We start from the raw sequence: 20,972 nt of genomic DNA, 5'->3' as shown, positions 1-20,972 counted from the left end.
TGAGAGTCCACTCCTAAAATGGAAACAACACAGGGACTGAGGATATGAAGTCGAAGGAAAGAACTAACTAAAACCATTATGCTCGTCTGCAAAACTTTGTCCAACTTTTTTTTAAATGACACAGGTTGCTTTTAGCGTACATTCAACTTTTGCTACTAAAAATTCATTATCAATTTTATTCTAATTTATTTCTAGGGTGAATCGACCCTTTGGTTTTTATGGGGTCCCTCAAATATATTATAGGTATTTGAATTAAATATATTTTTCTAAGTATTTGGAAAGCCCCTCAAATTGTGAGGCCCCTGAGCTGAAGCTTATTTTGCTTATATGTCAATCCACCACAAATCTGTAGCTTGCTGTACCTTGCAGCCCTCCAGAGAATAGAGATACTGTAGGTGTAGTTTCTGAAATCCAGTTTGCGAGTTATTTTAAAAAAAGATGCAGAAATCCTGAAAAAGGGGGGGCCAAGCTGTGAATGTGGGGGACCCCAGCTGTAAACGCAGGAGGGCCACATTCATGTGCGGGGGGGTCCAGATTGCCATCACCGGGGCCGAAAGAGGAAGGGGGGGGGAGAGACGGCAATGGGGAGAGAGAGGGGGGTAGAGATAGGGGGAGCGGAGAGAGAGAGGGGGGGCGGAGATAGGGGGTGACCGGAGACAGGTGGAGCGGGAACATTCTATCCCGAGCAACGTCGGGAATATCAACTAGTATTTAATAACCAGCAACACCCCAATATATTCAAAACAAAATTATATACTGTATGTAATCAATGTATATACGGTATTGCCAGCGTGATGCCACATGATCACGGAATTTCAATCTTCTCTATGTTTTCTAACGCTAATCCTAGTACATTCTGGTCCATAAGTGTCCTGCATTAAATAGAGACTTGAAAAAACAGGGCTTAACTAGTAATGTTGCTAATGGTTCCTAGCCACCTAAAGTTTCAATCACAACATGGCACTATCACTGTACTCAGAACTGGCTTGCAAATCGCCGGTAAATGCAGGACCCAGTGCAGTCACACAGATGGCATCGTCATCAAGCCAGCCCTGAGTCTGCTGTAATAATGAACCTATTACCTTCACAGTAAAGTATTACTGGCATAACCCGGTTTAAGGACACTCACTTTAAGAACACTCGCGAGTAAGGACATATCGCCCAATAGGCAAACAGCAGCTCGCGCATGCGCCTGTCAGCACGTCCTGGACAGCAATACCAGCTCCCTACCTGCATAGAAGCTGTGCGCAAGCAGGTAGACTATAGAGCCTGTTACAAATGCCTTATTTACATCAGTTATGCACGTATATGACAATTGCAGTACAGTACAAACATCGATAAATGGGAAAAAGGTAGTGCTTCACTTTAAGTACATTTTCGCCTTACATACATGCTCTGGACGCATTGCGTACGTTAATGCGGGGTATGCCTGTACCTACTTATTTCATACTGTTTGATACATTGGCAGGACACTGTTCATTTAAGTCACGTTGCTCTGGGTTGCTTTGCAGTATTGCCAAGCTCCCTCCATGTCTTCTATTCTATACCAGTGCTATAACAGATCTCTAGGTCTCCATTTACCATAACAATTAAAGACTATTTTAAACCAGGATAAACCAGTAAATGATAGAAAACAAGTACTGGATTATGCAAAAGTAGTTTGGCAATACTGCCTTTGAGTAGTACAGGTACAGTATTTACAAAACATATTTTACACATACAGTCTGTGTATCATTATTCCCTTATGAAATGAAAGAAGTCTTTACCTGGGACTTTACTACTTAAAACAGCTGTCTGGGCTACTTTCTGCTTTTTAGGCTCCTTTTTTTTTTTTTTACTTAGCTAAAGCACACTCTGGATCTGGATCTCTTATTTACCCTGTATATCTTAACTGCCCTATAATACACCGGAATAACCTATACTCCTTTCTTCCAGATCTAACTCTCAAGCTTCACACGGAAGACATCGGAATCCCCCCTAACCAAGAAGACAGGTAGGGAACACCTCCCCTCCAATGTATAACATTGCGGGAATGAGGGTACCTGGACATTGAGGGACTGCGTATCAGGTAAGATCCAAGGCGGGATTGTTGCTTTAGAAATGGTGAAGCGGGGGTGTCCTGACACTGGTTAAGGGGTTTAGGAAACTAGTCATTCACATCTGGGTTTTTGTTCTAGATCCGACATTTACACACACACACACACACACACACACACACACACACACACACACACACACACACACACACACACACACACACACACACACACACACACACACACACGTAACAAGGACTAATTATAGTATAATGTAATACAATAAATAAACATGTCAAAAATGAATGTTCTTACTAGGAATTTATTAAATTTATGTTTTGTTTTTTTTAAAGCGGGGTTGTGGGCGGGCCTATGGGTGTGGTTGGGGGCGGGACTAGGTGGCGAGTAGATTTTTTGGTGATTTGTCAAGCACTGTATATTTATATATATGAGGAAGGTCACATTCTGCTGACCGAAACGTTGGATGCAGTGCCATATACTTCTTATATGAATACAGTTTTTTTGTACTTACCTAGCTGTGTGCTGTCTCTGTATCCCGGACCAACATCTGGTAAATATTATATATATATATATAGTGGTTGACAAATCACCAAAAAATCTACTCGCCGAACAACAAAAAAAATCTTCTCGCCACCTAGTACCACACGTGTGCTGCTTGGGCCAATAGGAGCTCGCCACAATGTTAAATCCACTCGCCCGGGGCGAGCAAATGTATAGGTTTGTCGAACACTGTGTATATATATATATATATATATACACACAGTGTTCGACAAACCTATACATTTGCTCGCCCCGGGCGAGTGAATTTAACCCCCGGGCGAGTAAATATTGGCCCGAGCAGCACACGTTTGGTACTAGGTGGCGAGTAGATTTTTTTGTGTGGCGAGTAGATTTTTTGGTGATTTGTCAACCACTGTGTATATATATATATATATATATATATATATATATATATATATATATATATATATATATATATAGTGGTGATTTGGGGGAGTTTCGCAGAGCTTGCTTGGTATCTGTGTGTTTGTTAACTTTGTCCAGCTGGTCTCAGCTGTTTTTGAGGTTAGTGGCTCCTCCCTCCCAGGGTTTATCTCACCCCTCCCCACTTTCCAAGTAAGCAGGTTTTCTTTTCATGCAGCTGGTTGCGACAGGTTCAATGCAAGGACCATCCTGCCTCTAATTATAGAGGGAAATAAGAATTGTAATCAGTTAGTGTTAGAACCTACGAATTTGGTCATGCCTTGATGTGGCTCGCAGGCTTATAAGCTTTGGCCAAAGGGTTAACTAAATTACCCTTTTTCCAGAGATATATAGGTATTTCACTGTGTATTTTTGTCACATTGGATGTTGCTCTGGGCTTCTATGTTTCTTGCTGTATACATTTAGCCACGCTCAGTAGTACTCCTTTTCACACTTATATATAGTGGTAATTTTGGGGGGTTCTTAGAGCTTGCTGGGTAACTGTGTGTTTTTAAACAATTAAAATTCCCTGTATCAGCTCAGAGGTACCCCTCAATTCAGGTAAGGTAAAAAATAACAAATATATATATATATATATATATATATATATATATATATATATATATATATATATATATATAGTGGTTGACAAATCACCAAAAAATCTACTCGCCACACAAAAAAAATCTACTCGCCACCTAGTACCAAACGTGTGCTGCTTGGGCCAATATTTACTCGCCTGGGGGTTAAATCCACTCGCCCGGGGCGAGCAAATGTATAGGTTTGTCGAACACTGTGTATATATATATATATATATATATATATATATATATATATATATATATATATATATATATATATATATATATATGTAGAGGTATCAGTACCGTGTTAGCCGAGCTTCAATAATCAAAAAAGAAATAGATGATACCGTTCTGTGGCTAACGAAATGCTTTTATTTGTGCGAGTTTTAGAGATACACGTTGATCTCTTCTTTCGGTGACGTTACAATGAATGAAGCAAGCAAAAGGTATACTTAACAACAGTGTCTATTGGAATGTTATCTGTGCTGGTCCTTCCCCCGGTGTGGATGTGTTTTATGGCTAGAGGTGTCAAAAGGTTCCTGAAAGCAAGTGAAGTAAGAGTGTGTGTGTGTATCAGTGTGAATAAAAATGAATGGAGAGCCCACAGTATATACAGTGCTTTACAAAAGGTGTGTGTGGAGTGGGTATAAATGGTGTGGGTGGGTGTGGAAATGTGAGAGATTGTAGCACAACTAAAAGTGTGTGTGGATACTTTGTGGTCCCTATTGGTGTATAGGGATGGAAAAACAAGGAGTATTAGTATGTGTAAGAGACAGCTGTGTGTACATACATATAGCACAGTATGTACCGAAAGAGAGACGGTTGCATGAATACAAATTTATGCAACTGTTCGGGACACTTAGCAGTGGCCTAAACAGAGATCGAAATTTTATGAGTCATTACTGACACAATTGAACTCTCTTCCCATGAGCGCTAAAGGCCATGTCTGTACATACTGTGCTATATGTATGCACACACAGCTGTCTCTTACACATACTAATACTCCTTGTTTTTCCATCCCTATACACCAATAGGGACCACAAAGTATCCACACACACTTTTAGTTGTGCTACAATCTCTCACATTTCCACACCCACCCACACCATTTATACCCACTCCCACTCCACACACACCTTTTGTAAAGCACTGTATATACTGTGGGCTCTCCATTCATTTTTATTCACACTGATACACATACACACTCTTTCTTCACTTGCTTTCAGGAACCTTTTGACACCTCTAGCCATAAAACACATCCACACCGGGGGAAGGACCAGCACAGATAACATTCCAATAGACACTGTTGTTAAGTATACCTTTTGCTTGCTTCATTCATTGTAACATCGCCGGAAGAAGAGATCAGTGTATCTCGAAAGCTCGCACAAATAAAAGCATTTCGTTAGCCACAGAACGGTATCATCTATTTCTTTTTTGATTATATATATATATATATATATAACAACTATAAATATTACTGTATGTTCATTTGCATGTCTTAGACAGGTCTGCAACCCTATCTTTCCCCATTATCGCCCAGCATACAGCACTTCCACTGCAGCAAGGGATTCTGAGAAATTACATGCAAATGAGCACCCAGTGCTCCCTGGATGCAAATGAACACCCAGGCTCCCCTGAAGAAGTCATCATAGATGACGAAACGCGTAGGGCGTGGCTAAGGCAGAGGAGGCACTTTCCCACTGAGAACTTTGTCAAGGACTAAGACAAACGCAGGCTGTGAGAGGCTAAGCCAAACAGAAGAGCGGACACATCTCTGTTTCCCCTGGTGGTGCAGCAGCCAGAAGCAGGCAGGCGAAGGCTCGGTTTCCTGGAGGGACTTCCTTTTGCGGGGCACCAGACCGGGTGTACGTCCCTTCCGGTAGAAGGAGACCGCGCAACGTGTGTGTAGGAGAGGACACCATTGCTGACCCGGACGCTACCACTGGCTTATGAAGGCCTATCTCATAACTGCATATATTACCGTTACACTTGTGAGTGGGCATTTGTCTGTTTTTAATGTTCCATAAACTTATTGTTATACTTTAATGCACTAGGTGTGCGCCTGTTTTTTTCTCTTTTCTTCCATAGGTATCCATAGGGAGTTGTGATCCCTTTCAAACGGGCTGCCTATACCTGGATGCATTTATCTGGAACAGGACTCTGTGATTTTTAAGGTTTTTAAAGTTTTTTAAAAGGTTTTTTTGGGGGGGGATTTTTCCATTGAATATATATTTTTTATATATTTTTTATATTTTATATTTTTTCAATACATTTTTTCGTTATGCATATTCTATATTAAAATTATTATTGTTATAACATGTTTTATCTTATAGTTACATAGGTTCTATTTTATGTTAACCTCCCTTGGCCACCCCATAGGTTGTTTTAACACAGTAGGCTACCTACTCACGGTTAGGCAGGTTGTTTTATTAGGCGCTCCTTTATTATCTTTGTTTTGTTCTGTTATATATATATATATATATATATATATATATATATATATATATATATTAGTGCAGAATAAATGAGTTTTTCAGTATTAGGTGATACCTTTTTTATTGGACTAACAATTTATGTCATAGGACAAGCTTTCGAGAGTTCTCCTCTCTTCTTCAGGTCAAGCAATACTGATATACAAAGGATTCAATGGCTAAAGCCATTTGTATATCAGTATTGCTTGACCTGAAGAAGAGAGGAGAACTCTCGAAAGCTTGTCCTATGACATAAATTGTTAGTCCAATAAAAAAGGTATCACCTAATACTGAAGAACTCATTTATTCTGCACAATCTCAACTGGACTAACACGGCTATTTTCTGCTATATATATATATATATATATATATATATATATATATATATATATATATATATATAATATATATAATTTCGTGATTTAAAATGAGCATAGATTAAAGAAGCTGTGCAAAACATATTCTATTGATGGGTTTTGCCTTTGCTAAGGATGTTTACCTCAAATTAGCACCCTTTAGTGGATCTGGTCATAATATGTTACATTACATTACATTCAGGTTAGTTTTTTTATTACGTTGCTTATATTAGAATTTTCTTTTGTTATTGCTATTATTTTTTATTTTGTAGTAACTGCATCAACACTAGAAACGAGGAGACTTCATTGGTTGCTATGGTAACCTACGGTATGTTCTTCTAATGGGTGTATGTGTGGAGAGGGTGGGGATGAATTTCACGAGCCAAGGGTGGCATATTTGTAGAGAAAAATATGTCAAGAAATAAATGGAGACGTAAATACAGCTTTTATTTAGACATATTTTTGCATCGTCCAGCGATTCCTGCTCTAATTTATCGAACCTCTCCTCAAATAATGTAATAATATATTGCCTGGGTTGTAAATTTGATTTATGATTTATTTCCCATGGTCAATCAAAGCAATATACTTACAAGTCTTAAATAAAAGCTTGTTAAATCCGTTGTCCTTGTTATCAAGTTACAAATCTGAGTCAAGTTACTTTGCCGTGTCCACACTGCTACCATGCCAGCTAAGTAGTTAACGTAAAGTTTGTAAACAAAAGGTAGCATTTTTAACAAACTCAAACAGATGCTTAGGGCTGGGACCCGCTGCGCCCGGTGGCGCGCGACCGCGGGCCACCAGCACCTTACCCGAATGGTCCTTGTCCCTGCTGCCTCCTTCCGGCAGGGCTGACTGCGTACTGTGACGCGTCAGCCGGCCGATGCTGCAAGATCCTAGTGATTTGCAGCTCTGACGCGTCACGTGGTGCGCCAGTCAGCCAATGAGGGAAGGAGGGGAGGGAAGGAGCTAGATGGGAGGCGCCATGGGCGGGGAGCAGGGAAGGAGCTGCGGGGAAAAGTGTGTGTGTATATATGTATGTGTGTATGTATGTAGGAATAGGATATTCAGCGCTCGTGCTGCAGATGTAATTGTAGGAAAAAATCCCTGTGCTGCTCGTGCATGGAGCGTCTCCCCAGATGCTCCCACTTCAGAGGTGATCCCCCCTCAAAAAGGGGGGAGGGCACCCTGAGAAACAAAGAAAGAAAATTGCACAGAAGCGCACAAGAGATGGGGTTAATAATCTATATGGATATATCATTGGACTGGGGTATTGTTGTCACTTCTAGCGCCGGGTCACTGCATTTTTGTATTATTGTCTGTTAAACGAATTTGTGAGTTATTTGTTAGGCAGGGACCCCATGGCAGCTTATAGCTAATCACAAGTAGATTTATTATCACTTACATTGTAATCACAAAATTAATGGTCACAGCGCTGAACTTTAGGGTACCAATTCACTATTCATTCACTATAATTAAAGACCGCATTATCCACTTACAGAATTTTAAACGCTGTTAATTCCTACTAGATGTGAATATTTTTACTTATATACTACCTTAAACCGATTTATCATATTTTCACAATGGAGTAGGTCACTATTGCAAATTAACATAGCATTGTATTATATGTTATTATTGATTGCCATTGTACAGTTTTTGCTAATGCATGTACAGAGCTGAATGAGTGGCTCAGTGAGTAAAGGCATTGATTGATAAGGGTCACACTGAGTCAGAGCAGGGGAGCCTGGTTCAGTTCTTCATGTTAGCTCCTTGCGGCCTTGGGCAAGTCACTTTATCTCCCTGTGCCTCAGGCACCAAAAACATAGATTATAAATTCATCTGTGCAGGGACTGTGTCTGTAAAAATCTGATGTACTGTACAGTGCTGCTTACTGCACACTATGTTGCCCAATTGGGGGTAAAAGTGCTACAGAATATGAAATAAAAGTTATAATTATTATGTACAAATTATTTCTAAGTAAAATCTTTAAATAGTGATAAAGTATTAATTTTCACAAGGACTGTGATAAGCAGAGTCCGTTGCCAGTCACGTTGGTGATTGATCACAGTCACACAAACTACTGCAATTAGGCTGTGGGCCAGCTCAAGAGAAACAGAGGAGATTTGCCTACCCTGTATACAGTAGAGGTTTTTATTGCAAACCCGGAACACACAAACCTCCTTGATATGGAGGATGTCTACAATCTTGGACTAAGTGCACAGCTCTTTACCAGGACCTGGGAGTACCAAGGGTACATATAAGTACAGGGCTTTCTAGAATTCGAAAGCTTTCTCTACATGATCAGCCCAGTCTTCATCTGCTCAAGCCATACTGTAAATAGTCCATGTGTCTCAGCCCAAATTCTGGCCCAACAATGTGTTATTCGACATGAACAGATGTCATAACTTCATGGTGATGCAGCATCATCTTATGCTGTATCAAGAGTCACCACCACCACATACATCCTAACCTCATCTACATTATAACCTTCTATTGCCACATTCCCCACTAATTCCACTGCTGACAAAAATGGTTCGCTGTTATGGGGGAAAGTGATTAATATTTCATACTGTAGAAGCAAAAGGTGACACTGTGTGCTCATTTGCATGTCATTTCCCAGAATCCCTGGCTGCAGTGGAAGCATTGTATGCTAAGAGATAAAGGTGAAATGCGGGGTTACTGACCTGTCTGAGACATGTGCATGTGCTCACAAGTGATATTAATATCTTAGGAACTCCTGGATGTCTGGGTCGAGGTTGTAGAAAAAACAGTTATATAAATATATATGAGAAAAAAGTAATTGGATGAGCAATAAACAGTTAATGTATAGCTATGTCTGGTATATGCTTCCACTACTGTATGCATTCGGTTTACACAGAAATCCACAATTGTATATAGAGAAAAGATAACATTGGGCGCAAAACTAGACAATATAACAGATAGTCCCAGTATATTACTGTGAAATATGTTGGAATAGGCAATCTTGATGGACTTCTGAAATAAAGGAAAGAGACCACTATAGTGAAGTAATGTTGGTATATTAGTGTGTATGTGTGTATATACACACGGGTATGATTGAACAAGGTCATCTTTATTGAAATGAGGTGGGCCAGCTGCCCCTCACAGCGGTTGTGCTCAGCCGCTCATGCTCACTGCACTGCCCTTCGAAAGGTATGTCTTCCCAATCTGGTGGATTCCCTATCTCCCCTCAGGGAGATATTCCCTGTGCCAGGTCCCTGGTCACAGTCTAGTGAGCAGCCTCCTCCCAAGTCTGTACTCAGACATGCTCCTTACTCCAACAACTACAACCAACTAACTTTTGAGCAGTGCTGTGCATTATGTATCCTCTGGGGGCAGGCACAACTCTGACATCACTAATTATGGATTCAGAGTATCTGACCACTCCCATCCATACATAGGGCACCTCACCAGGGTATGAGGGCAAACCTCCATAATTACTGCTGGCATTCCCATAACTTACCAGGCCTTACTGCCAGCAGGAGAGATGACTGTAATCCATTTTACAGCATGGCTACATATATATATATATATATATATATATATAGATATATATATATCTATATAGATATAGATATAGATATATATATCTATATATAATATAGATATATATATATCTATATATATAGATATATATATATATATATATATATATATATATATATATATATATATATATGTATAATCAAAAAATAAATAGATGATACCGTTCTGTGGCTAACGAAATGCTTTTATTTGTGCGAGCTTTCGAGATACACTGATCTCTTCTTCCGGCGATGTTACAATGTTCATTGTAACATCGCCGGAAGAAGAGATCAGTGTATCTCGAAAGCTCGCACAAATAAAAGCATTTCGTTAGCCACAGAACGGTATCATCTATTTATTTTTTGATTATTGAAGCTCGGCTAACACGGTACTGATACCTCTACATATATATATATATATATATAGATATATATATAGATATATATAGATATATATATATATAGATATATATATATATAGATATATATATATATATTACAAAAAGAGATAGAAGGTTGCACAAAGGCGAGCCTCTCACTTCAAATGAGTTCACTCTAAATCTGCAGTTCTAAAGTTAGGCAGATCAAGGTAATAAGCTGTGATCAATATGGCTCAGGTCCACAGAGCTCCGTTAACTCAGGGCTCATAACATACTGTTAACAAAATCATTAATGGACGGTGTATTCACTGAGGTTAACGCGAATCCACAAAGCTAATTTTATGCAGAAACAACAGCCATTAGGGATCTCATCAGCATAGGCTTGTAAAGTTAGCACTGCCTCGCATTAGCTTCAAATAACATGACTCGCATTAAGTGTGTCTTACCTAAAGGTGGCGCTAGCTCCCTCCAGAGCGTGAAATATGGGTTTTTGCAGGAGACGAGCTCTCTTGATAAGTGGTGTTAGAGAGAATACCTCTTTTGCATAATGCCTGTTATACTGTAGGTAATGCAAGCCCTGTTACTGCTGAAAACAGCACTTAACCCAGCATTAGTGAGCTTTGAAAATACCTGTTAGCACGTAACGAGGCATTTAATTAAGTTAATGCCTTGTTAAGTCAATAATGGACCTCTGCAGATCTGGACCTACCTATATGTGTGGTACAAAAGTATTTTTTTATTAGCCATAGCCACAGCCTTTTAAACTACACATTTTAAGGACTTTAACTGCGGAAACTGCATTTTTGGGGCCAAAAATCCTGTTTGACCTCTGTAGGGGTTTTCAGATGACAACCACCCGAACAGCCACTTCGTCAGATACAAAATATGTCCCTTAAAATGAGTGAGATGCTTCATTAATATGATCTGGTCATTTTCACTAGTGCTTATATGAAGAATGTAGCCACCCCACTTGCTATTTAAAAAAATGGATAAAAAGGAATGGAAAGAAAAGCACCAGAAAATAAAAAAAAGAGTTAATTTTACTTTATGTTAAACATGCCATCTCACTTAAGCCGATACAGATATGTATTAGCTTTACTGTAAAATATTCCTATTGTGTAGAAGTACTGTATTTTAAAACTGGTTAAAATAATGAGTTTGAAAAAGTTCTTAGAGGAAAGAGGAAGACAGTTGCACAGCATGTGGAATTGGAATCTCTGGTACAGTATATATCAGCCTTGAAATCACTGTGCAAAGCAGTACTGTATGTACTGCACTGACACACTTTATTCGAGCAAATACCCAGTATGTACCTGGCAGATACCTGGAATGCGCCGCTCCTCACCTCTGACAAGCCCCGTTGCATTTGCCTTCCCAGCCTGGGTTCATGCCTGGCTGACGGGCGGCTGATCTGTTAAATGATAATGATTAGGATTTAATAGGCTGCAATGCTTCGCGTGTCTACCAGATGGCATAAATTCATGAATTGTAATGCAGTATATATATATATACTGTGCAGTATTGCAGCCAGCGGGAATAAAATGCTTCAATCCCTGCTTGGAAAATACCTCAATGCACTCGGGCAGAAAACAGTCACAAACCTCAATACACCCGGGTATACCCGAATTCGTGGGACTAGCCGAGCTCGAATAAAGTGTGTCGCCAGTGTATTATATACAGTACCATTAAGTATGTATTGTGTACTATTTGTTTTGCTATTCTGCTTCCACAGCTATCAAACAACTGTTACATTATGAAGCCAAAATTAAAAATGATAAGGTATTTTAGGGGTGGCCAACCCTTGGCATTTGCAGTGGCCCGTGTGATCAGTCTCTTCTCACGCCACCTCGCCAGCAACTGCAGCGCAAACGGAGGTGAGCCTGGCTGCAGAAGCAGAAGAGAAGGCAGGCCCCATTTATGGTGCAGCGGGTGCACGGGCCGATGTGAGAAGAGGCTGAATATCACGTGAGCTGACCTAGGAAGCAGAAAGAGCAGAGATATCCTTAGTCTCACACGTGGGGCTTACCATGAACAGATGTCTTGAGCTGCAAGCTTACAACAAGACAAAGGGGGACAAGACTTCTAAACCTGACTGCTGATATAGCCTGAGGAAAAGGCAGCAACCCAGGAAAGAGAGAAGCCTTCCCCACTACAGCTACCAGAGAGACAGATAAGACTTTCCTTTCTAAGACTGTTGTATCTCTGCACATATCAAAATATATGTTTGGGGCTGGGAAACATGCTATCTAAAGGGAGTTGTGGACTGCACATGTTTAACTAGAAATACTCCCAAGTGGAACAGAAGCTTTGTTTGACCCCTTATTTGCCTACGTTTGATGATTTTGCTGTGTTAAAGGGACAGGCGCAATAAAGCCTTATTTTTAATTTCAACTTAAAAACGATCTCCATTGCTTACCTCTGCACACATCTCTTACAGAGACCAACACTGGGATTCTTCATTAATACAGTTCAAGTGTACTGTATAGAGAGTTTGAAACTGCATAGTTTTCTTCTTAAGGTAGAAACTAGTACACTTGAAGCAGAAACCTATGAGGTTTTAAAAGTTCAGCATACTATAATGTCATCTATTCAACATTACGGTACGTTACCTACAATATGAAGTTGGACCCCACATGTTATCACAAGCTAAAACAAATCTACATTTCTTTGGGATCAATGTGGCTTCTAGAACTTTGAACTACATACAGCACATTCCTTTTTTAACATACGATTGGCAGACAAACAAGCATAAGTGACTGCCAATATGTTTAGTAAGGCATTATGTTTAAAAATTATTATTTTATGAAAGCTTATCAGTGCATGTGAAATAAAATCGATTTCCATGGATAAAACCCCATTAGGGATTGCATTTAATTTTTTGTTTAAGCCAACTAGGGGGAAAGTGTAATGAAATGAGTCAGATAAATACCAAAACCAGTTTCTGTTTTGTTTAAATGAAAAAAAATAAACCAAAATAAAACTGAAAAAAAAAAATCAGTAAACTTTTTAAATTTAAATTAAATTAAATAAACATTTCCTAGAATTTAATTTAGGGGGAGAAGGAGCAGCTCAGTGAGTAAAGCCACTGACTCCGCAAACAACACTCAGTTTGAAGCAGGGGAACCTGGTTCAATTCTCATGCTCCTTGTGAACTTGGGCAAGTGACTTTATCTCCCTGTGCCTCAAGCACCCAAATCATGGATTGTAAAATCATCTGGGCAGGTACTGTGTCTGTAACAATCCTATGTGCTGCGTACCGTCTACTGTACTGTAATTGTGAACTGCTTTGAGTCCCATTGGGAGAAAAGCACTAAATGTAATGAAGTTATTATTAGTCAGCCGATATTGTATAGCATTCTGTCTATGAAAACATTGGCTTTGAAGGGGAAATAATAATGTAGCCAAATCAGAAACTTGAATCTTACCGAAGAACGTTTATATTTTTGGGTTTTATATGCATCACACGGTATCCGCACTCTGTGATTATCTAACTTTACACAAGATCTACATATTGGTTATTTTTACACTTTGCAGTAACATAATGATGTTTTCTTACATTGTTATGAAGTCCTGAATTCTGTTGACTTTTGCCTTGTCCACGCCGATCAATCTTAAAGCATCTAAAGCATTTGTACACACTGCTTGTTTTTTTGCGGGGGAGGGGCAGAGAGATATTTGGTTTAATGTTACCTGAACCGCGGTTTCACTTGGAGACAATCTGCAGTGTGGTGACCTCTGTGACCCTGTGGTTCCCAAGACGCAGGCAGGTTCTCCGGAATGGTAGGCACAATACTGCCACCATGGTCTTCGGCCTGTTACCAATAGAAAGCTGCAACATCAAAAGGAAACATTATATTTGTAATTTTTTTGGTCTCAAATGTAGACACAGAAAACGACAAACTTTACATAGTTACGTAGTTACATAATAGATGAGGATGAAAAAAGACATGGGTCCATCAAGTTTCAACCTATGCTAAATTTAGACAACAGATACTTTATCCTTTATCCGTACTTTCAGTGTATTGATCCAGAGGAAGGCAAATAAAAAACCCCAGTGTAATATCATCTAATGATATCTCAGAAGGGGAAAAATAAATTCCTTCCTGACTCCAAATAATGGCAATCAGATTACTCCCTGGATCAACATCCTTCTTGTGTTTACTTATTTGGTATATCCCTGTATACCTTTCCTTTCTAAAAAGATGTCCAACCTTTTTTGGACCAAATCTATTATTTCTGCCATCACAGTCTCCATGGGTAATGAATTCCACATTTTAACTGCCCTTACTGTAAAAAACCCTTTCCTTTGTTGCTGGTGAAATCTCCTTTCCTCCAACCTTAAGAAATTACCCCGAGTCCTTTGTACTGCCCTTGGGATGAATAGTTCTTTTGAAAGCTCCTTATACTGTCCCCGAATTTATTTGTATATCATTATCATATCCCCTCTTAGACGCCTCTTTTCTAATGTAAATACTTCTAATTTAGTTAGCCTCTCCTCATACAATATGATTGTCCATCCCCTTTATTAATTTGGTGGCTCTTCTCTGCACTCTCTCTAGTTCCATGTCTTTTCTAAGGAGTGGCTCCTAAAATTGTACTCCATATCCAAGGTGTGGTCTTACTAATGCTTTACATTGGAAGAAGTCTAGCAGCATCCCGGTTGCCACCGGACTTTCCAGATCACATGGCCGTGGCCAACCACCTCCGCACACTGTTCCAAAAAATTAGCATTTACATTCCTGATACGGCACGGAACCTTGAGACCTTTTGCCATGCCAGGAAACGCAGCGAATAGGTGAAACAACCCACTGGATTATCAAAAGGCAGTAAAATGAAAACGAAACACTAGAAGATTGGTTACAACTTTATTTTATTCTGTACCACTACAATGAAATAATAGAACTTCCCATACCACAGCTGTTTTCCAGAAGCGTAAAAGCACACAGTATACAGTACAGTATACAGGCATACCCCGCAATAACATACGCAATGGGACCGGAGCATGTATGTAAAGCGAAAATGTACTTAAAGTGAAGCACTCCCTTTTTTCCACTTATCGATGCATGTTCTGTACTGTAATCGTCATATACGTGCATAACTGATGTAAATAACACATGTGTAATAGGCTCTATAGTCTCCCCGCTTGCGCACAGCTTCGATACAGGTAGGGAGCCGGAATTCCTGTTCAGGACGTGCTGACAAGCGCATGCGTGAGCTGCCGTTTGCCTTATGAGCGATATGTACTTACTCGCGAGTGTACTTAAAGTGAGTGTCCTTAAACCGGGGTATGCCTGTACCTATACTTTTATCATACTTTTATTTTGCTGTGTTACATTTATTTTGGTCAATGTTTACGCTTAGTGTGAACTTTGTGCCTCGTTTCTCCTTGATTCTGCCTTTCCCTCTGCTACATCAATGTGAAGCCTACAAGGGACAGGAGTGTGTGGTACCACGGTGTAGCACTTTGTGTATCATGCACTGAGTACCTCTGCACTAAACCATGATTTTATTTAATGACACATCAGGTTAGCATGAACAAACTGAACAATACCAAAATATCTATTTAGTATACATTACATGAAACATCTTCACAGAGCACTACATATTTAGCAATAAAAATAAGGCCACACAAACACTTTAGCAAAACAATAAAAATAAATAACACTTCAAGGAGCTTGTTTTAGCTGTATACTAGCTGATATACCCGGCGTTGCCCGGGCGTGGAAGGGCAGGGGGCATGGAGTGGAAGGGCGGGGGGGCCAAGGGGAGTGGAAGGGCGGGGGGGGGGCCAAGGGGCATGGAAGGGCAGGGGGGCAAAGGGCACGGAGGTGGCGGGGGGCAAAGGGCACGGAGGTGGCGGGGGGCAAAGGGCACGGAGGGGCGGGGGAGCAAAGGGCAGGGAGGGGCACGGGTGGCAAAGGGCAGGGAGGGGCGGGGGGGCCAAAGGGCAGGGAGGGGCGGGGGGGCCAAAGAGCAGGGAGGGGCGGGGGGGCCAAAGGGCAGGGAGGGGCGGGGGGGCCAAAGGGCAGGGAGGGGTGGGGGGGGGCCAAAGGGCGGGGGGGGCCAAAGGGCAGGGAGGGGCCAAAGGGCAGGGAGGGGCTGGGGGGGCAAAGGGCAGGGAGGGCAGGGGGGCCAAAGGGCAGGGAGGGGCGGGGGGGCCAAAGGGCAGGGAGGGGTGGGGGGGCCAAAGGGCAGGGAGGGGTGGGGGGGCCAAAGGGCAGGGAGGGGCCAAAGGGCAGGGAGGGACGAAGGGGCCAAAGGGCAGGGGAGGGGCGGAGGGGCCAAAGGGCAGGAAGGGGCGGGGGGGCCAAAGGGCAGGGAGGGGCGGGGGGGGCCAAAGGGCAGGGAGGGGCGGGGGGGCCAAAAGGCAGGGAGGGGTGGGGGGGGCCAAAGGGCGGGGGGGGCCAAAGGGCAGGGAGGGGCCAAAGGGCAGGGAGGGGCAGGGGGGGCAAAGGGCAGGGAGGGCGGGGGGGCCAAAGGGCAGGGAGGGGCGGGGGGGCCAAAGGGCAGGGAGGGGCCAAAGGGCAGGGAGGGGCGAAGGGGCCAAAGGGCAGGGAGGGGCAGAGGGGCCAAAGGGCAGGAAGGGGCGGGGGGGTCAAAGGGCAGGGAGGGGCGGGGGGGCCAAAGGGCAGGGAGGGGCGGGGGGGGCCAAAGGGCAGGGAGGGGCGGGGGGGCCAAAGGGCAGGGAGGGGCGGGGGGGCCAAAGGGCAGGGAGGGGCGGGGGGGCCAAAGGGAAGGGAGGGACAGGGGGGGCCAAAGGGCAGGGAGGGGCGGGGGGGCCAAAGGGCAGGGAGGGGCGGGGGGGGCCAAGGGGCGGGGGGGGGCAAAAGGGCAGGGAGGGGCGGGGGGGCCAAGGGGTGGGGGGGGCCAAAGGGCAGGAAGGGGCAGGGGGCCAAAGGGCAGGGAGGGGCGGGGGGGCTAAGGGCAGGGAGGGGTGGGGGGGCTAAGGGCAGAGAGGGGCAAGAGGCCAGGGGGGCAAGAGGGCAGGGAGGGAGGGGGGCAAAGGGCAGGGGGGGGCAAAGGGCAGGGGGGGGCAAGAGGGCAGGGAGGGAGGGGGGCAAGAGGGCAGGGAGGGAGGGGGGCAAGAGGGCAAGGAGGGGGGCAAGAGGGCAGGGAGGGGGGCAGGAGGCCAAAGGGCAGGGGGAGGGAGGGCAGGGGGCAAAGGTCAGGGGGAGGGAAGGCAGGGGGCAAAGGACATTGGGAGGGAGGGCAGGGGGGGCAAAGGGCAGGGGGGGGCAAAGGGCATTAGGAGGGAGGGCAGGGGGGGCAAAGGGCATTAGGAGGGAGGGCAGGGGGGGCAAAGGGCATTGGGAGGGAGGAAGGGCAGGGGAGGGAGGGCAGGGGGGGCAAAGGGCAGGGGAGGGAGGGCAGGGGGGGCAAAGGGCATTAGGAGGGAGGGCAGGGGGGGCAAAGGACATTATGAGGGAGGCAAGGGGGGCAAAGGGCATTGGGAGGGAGGGCAGGGGGGGAAAAGGGGGCAAAGGGCAGGGGGGCAAAGGGCAGGGGGGGCAAAGGGTATTAGGAGGAAGGGCAGGGGGGGCAAAGGGCATTGGGAGGAGGGCAGGGGGCAAAGGGCAGGGGGGGCAAAGGGCAGGGGAGGGAGGGGCAGGGGGGCAAAGGGCATTAGGAGGGAGGGCAGGCGTGGCAAAGGGCATTGGGAGGGAGGGCAGGGGGGGCAAAGGGCATTGGGAGGGAGGGCAGAGGGGGCAAAGGGCATTGGAGGGAGGGCAGGGGGGGCAAAGGGCATTGGAGGGAGGGGCAGAGGGGGCCAAGGGCATTGGAGGGAGGGCAGGGGGGGCAAAGGGCATTGGGAGGGAGGGCAGGGGGGGCAAAGGGCATTGGAGGGAGGGCAGGGGGGGAAAATGGCATTGGGAGGGAGGGCAGGGGGGGCAAAGGGCATTGGGAGGGAGGGCAGGGGGGCAAAGGGCATTGGGAGGGAGGGCCGGGGGGCAAAAGGCAGGGGGGGCAAAGGGCAGGGGAGGTAGGGCAGGGGGGGCAAAGGGCAGGGGGAGGGAGGGCAGGGGGGGCAAAGGGCAGGGTGAGTCAGGGCCGCGGTATATAACCCATTCCCCTGCGTTTCCTCACCTTGCACACGGGCGCGCTCCTGTTCCTCCGGGTACCGGCCCGCCCTCCTCCTCCACCTCGGGTTCCTCAGCGGTGAGGCTGAGACGCTCCAGTGAGGAGGTGCTGCGCCTACCGCGGGGAGAGGCGGGGAGAGGCAGGGAGAGGCGGAGACAGCCGGAGGAGCGGCCTGTGTGAGGGGAGAGCCGTGTGCTCTATGTGGGGGGGGGGGGGCGCGAGCGCCGGGTGAGGGGAAAGCCGCGTGCTCTGTGTGTGGGGGGGGGAGCGAGCGCCGGGTGAGGGGAGAGCCGTGTGCTCTGTGTGTGTGGGCGTGGGGGGCGGTTGAGCGCCGCGTTTTGTGTGTGTGTGTGGTGTGTGTGTGGTGTGTGGTGTGTGTGGTGTGTGTGTGGTGGTGTGGTGTGTGTGTGTGTGTGTGTGTGTGTGTGTGTGTGTGGTGTGTGGTGTGGTGTGTGTGTGTGTGTGTGTGTGTGTGTGTGTGTGTGTGTGTGTGTGTGTGTGTGTGTGTGTGTGTGTGTGTGTGTGTGTGTGTGTGTGTGTGTGTGTGTGTGTGTGTGTGTCTGTGTGTCTGTGTGTCTGTGACACTGTGTGTGTGTGTGTGTGTGTGTGTGTGTGTGTGTGTGTGGTGTGTGTGTGTGTGTGTGTGTGTGTGTGTGTGTGTGTGTGTGTGTCTGTGACACTGTGTGTGTGTGTGTGTGTGTGTGTGTGTGTGTCTGTGACACTGTGTGTGTGTGTGTGTGTGTGTGTGTGTGTGTGTGTGTGTGTGTGTGTGTGTGTGTGTATGTGTGTGTGTGTGTGTGTGACACTGTGTGTGTGTGTGTGTGTGTGTGTGTGTCTGTGGGGGGGGGGAGCGAGCGCCGGGTGAGGGGAGAGTGTGTGTGTGTCTGTGTCTGTGGGGGGGGACGCGAGCGCCGGGTGAGGGGAGAGCCGTGTGCTCTGTGTGTGTTTGGCGGGGGGGGCGGTTGAGCGGGGGGTGAGCGGGGGGGTGAGCACCGGGTGAGGGAGTGGCCTATGGGTGGTGAGAGCCGTGGGGAGGTGAGAGTCTCCCGCTGTGTCCCGGACGCTCGCCTCCGCTCCCCCGCTTACTGTAGCAGCGCTGGGCTGGGGGGGGGGAGGAAAAAGCACGGGAAAGCGGGAGACCCGGGGGAGAGGAGGAGGTGCGCGCGGGTCCCGATGAGCGCCGCGCTTTTGTGTGTGTGTGTGTGGTGTGTGTGTGTGTGTGTGTGTGTGTGTGTGTGTGTGTGGTGTGTGTGTGTGTATCTTTGACAGTGTGTGTGTGTGTGTGTGTGTGTGTGTGTGTGTGTGTGTGTGTGTGTGTGTGTGTGTGTGTGTGTGTGTGTGTGGTGTGTGTGTCTGTGACAGTGTGTGTGTGTGTGTGTGTGTGTGTGTGTGTGTGTGTGTGTGTGTGTGTGTGTGTGTGTGTGTGTGTGTGTGTGTGTGTGTGTGTGTCTGTGACACTGTGTGTGTGTGTGTGTGTCTGTGACACTGTGTGTGTGTGTGTGTGTGTGTGTGTGTGTGTGTGTGTGTGTGTGTGTGTGTGTGTGTGTGTGTGTGTGTGTGTGTGTGTGTGTGTGTGTGTGTGTGTGTGTGTGTGTGTGTGTGTGACAGTGTGTGTGTGACAGTGTGTGTGTGACAGTGTGTGTGACAGTGTGTGTGTGTGTGTGTGTGTGTGTGTGTGTGTGTGTGTGTGTGTGTGTGTGTGTGTGTGTCACTGTGTGTGTGTGTGTGTGTGTGTGTGCCCCGTCACTCCGCCTCAGGCCAATGAGAGGTGTGCGGTGGCGGGCGTCCCAATCTCATTTGGCCTGGCCCAAGGTCCAATGAGATTGCCGCTAGGGACACAGGGAGGGACACAGGGAGACACACACAGACACGGACACATAGGACTCTTTTCACAAATATTCACAAATATATAGTAGATAAACAAACTTACTCATGTCTGCACAGTATTTCTACTGCTTGCCACTTTAGAAAGGGTTATTCACAATTACTGTGCAGTAATACCATTTAGTTGAATGGGTTTATCTCACACATTACAACAACTTGCACAGCTTTGTGAATAAGTCAAAGATACAGCAATTCCCAGGTTGGGGTATTTTCTTTTTTTAGTTTATCTTTTAGTTACAGGTAAATGTCTTGTGGACTTGCGTTTCTAGATGTGCTAAGGAAATAATTTAAGAGCTCATATTATTTAAAAAAATAAATAATAATAATAATATCATTTTATTTCATATATCTAAAATGTACAGTTTGGCAAGCTCACCAAATACACTAGTAATGTCAACCCTTGATCATTTCTAGGGGGTTGGGGGTGCTGTTGGGGTGTAACCTTAGCTATTGAACAAAAATGAAAGAAAAAGAGAGATGTGAGTTGGTAATCTCTCTCCCCCACCCCCCAATAAATCTGTTAGTGCAGACAGCATTATATAAACATATATATGATATGTGTCTGGAAAAAGCACCACCAAGCTTATCACAGTTTGATCTATGTTTTTTTTGTATGCACACTCTCTGTAGAAGTTGACACTGTCCTTGTTTACGTCTATTCA

General features: G+C 45.0%; 1 protein-coding gene across 2 annotated transcripts in view; it reads right to left on the bottom strand.

The window, feature by feature from the left end:
- The window catches only part of CLDN34 (claudin 34), a 42,514-nt gene that overhangs the window by 6,730 nt on the left and 14,812 nt on the right, over window positions 1-20,972 (bottom strand). Inside the window, exon 2 of one of the 2 annotated variants that reach the window (XM_075589393.1) lies at window positions 14,038-14,176. The gene's annotated coding sequence lies outside the window, so the exon portion shown is untranslated. The other variant, XM_075589394.1, reaches the window with a different exon arrangement.

The sequence above is a fragment of the Ascaphus truei genome, chromosome 3 (assembly GCF_040206685.1).
Source record: "Ascaphus truei isolate aAscTru1 chromosome 3, aAscTru1.hap1, whole genome shotgun sequence".
In the NCBI taxonomy this organism is placed as follows: domain Eukaryota; kingdom Metazoa; phylum Chordata; class Amphibia; order Anura; family Ascaphidae; genus Ascaphus; species Ascaphus truei.
This window is presented reverse-complemented; position numbering and strand designations above follow the sequence as displayed.